At 29.9% G+C, this 1,941-nt stretch overlaps 1 long non-coding RNA gene across 1 annotated transcript; it reads left to right on the plus strand.

The window, feature by feature from the left end:
* The first annotated feature begins 818 nt into the window (after window positions 1-818).
* Window positions 819-1,581, plus strand: LOC127097858 (uncharacterized). The gene is made up of 2 exons (XR_007793209.1): window positions 819-905; window positions 1,371-1,581. It is a non-coding gene; the product is annotated as an uncharacterized LOC127097858 (long non-coding RNA).
* Window positions 1,582-1,941: the final 360 nt, after the last annotated feature.

Here is a 1,941-nt window from a genome sequence, read left to right on the forward strand (position 1 = left end):
ACCCTTAAATATTTGTTTTTGTTTCACATCGAAATGACTTAATTTATCCCTTTATGAAAAAAGTTTGAAGAGGCGCACATGGACACACAAGAAATTTATTGTGTTTAGATAAATTTTAGATTGTTATGATTTTGAATAAATGATCAATATATTGAACATCAATCAATCAAATACTAAGAGTATGGTGGAAAAGTATCCACCTATCCATTTATTCACAAAAGGTTAACTTTCTTTGATTAAAAAAAAAGTTTGATGATTTATAACATGAGAAGTTATTTACAAGAGAAAAAATTGTTTCTTTTTTTGTATTTTTATTTGGATATGAATGTAATAAGAATTATCTTTGTGTTTGTAATCGAAAAATTCAAATGCATTTAAATAATAAGAAGGAAAAAATAAAATGAGATGTTCTTATTATATCATTTAGACACATAATTAACTTTTTAGAACTAAATAGATAATTATTTTTTATTAGTGTTTTGATTTAAGTGAAAATACAAGAAATACTTTTAGTAATTAAAGCTAACTAACATAATAAAATAAAAAAATAAATTAACTAACAAAACAAATTAGAATTAAGAAACTAGCCCTAAATGGTTAAATTAAAAGAAAATAGCCAATTAAAATGATAGAAAATAAATAAGTAATAATAGAAAATGAAATAGAGAATTAGGGGTGCAAACTCAGTGCAGAATATTGGACTAAGCAAAACTAAGGGTTTGTTGAAATCAAAGGGCTAAGCCCAAGGTCACAAAGCCCATCAAAATAGAAAGTAAAAAAGAGTTTAGATAAACAAAAAGTGAAAAATAAAGAAATCTTATAGAGTTAACATTCTGTTAGCATTTTCCAGTTCAAAACAGTTAGAATTCCAATTCGTTAATGACTCTGTTAGTATGAACAGTTAGGTTAGTTCTATTTCCTTTTGCCCATCTGTTAACTTAGTTTTGATTTCTGTTATCTGTTATGATTTTTGTCTCTATTTCTGTTAGATGGATAATTAGGTATTAGTTCTGTTTGTTAACTTCTGTTATCGTGATTATGCAAATTCTGTTAACTGTGAAATTAGTTATTGTTAGTTTTAGATTCAGTTAAGATGAAATTTTGTTAGTTAGTGATATGAAGTTAGAATTTGCTGTTAGATGTTGTTCTGCAATTAGTGAGAGTGTTGTCAAATTCTGCTATGCTAATGAACTTGTATGATGATAAATCTATGCACTACTGTTGGTTTGAAGTGGATGCATGAACTTATGTTAGGTATGTAGCCATGATGGTATTGAAATGTCAGTACAAGTCTTGTTTGGAATCGGTTATGAGTCTTATTATTTGCAGGTTAGTCATTGGCCTGAGTTGTATTCTATTGAATTGTGCAGGTTATAGATTGTTACCATGTAGAGTTTGGTTGCTGTTATGAGATGTGGAGTTGCTATGGAATATACTTCAAATGGATTTGTGTTCTTGAGATTGGATTGTGCTAATGAATTAGGATGGCTTGAGTTTTGTAATTCTGTAAATTTGGATTGGAATTGTATTGTGAATCTTGTAATTGGAATTGAAATATTGTAATGTCATAGTTTTGCTTTAGTCATGGACCAAGAGTGTCACCAAGTCGTCACATATGTCAGCCAACGAAGCATCAGAGGAGTAGGAGGAAATATAGGCAATTGAAATCTTGTGGAGTTTTTGAAGTCTCTTTAGAGCCTTTGTCGGGTTCTTCCTTTTAAGGGTAAGAATTTCTTCGTGACTCAGAGAAATGTTGGATGATGAGTCATGAACAACAAGTTGGGCTTGTTTTTCCGTGACGGTGGCAGGTTGACCTTCCTTTTCCGTCGAAATAGTTTCAACATTTGGGTTATTTTGCTCATGTTCCATTGTTTCAGAATTTTTTTAATGGTGGTTTGTTGGAAGACAAGTTATCATGAATGAAACCTATGATGTCATCCA

The sequence above is a fragment of the Lathyrus oleraceus genome, chromosome 6, assembly GCF_024323335.1.
Source record: "Lathyrus oleraceus cultivar Zhongwan6 chromosome 6, CAAS_Psat_ZW6_1.0, whole genome shotgun sequence".
Lineage (NCBI taxonomy): Eukaryota > Viridiplantae > Streptophyta > Magnoliopsida > Fabales > Fabaceae > Lathyrus > Lathyrus oleraceus.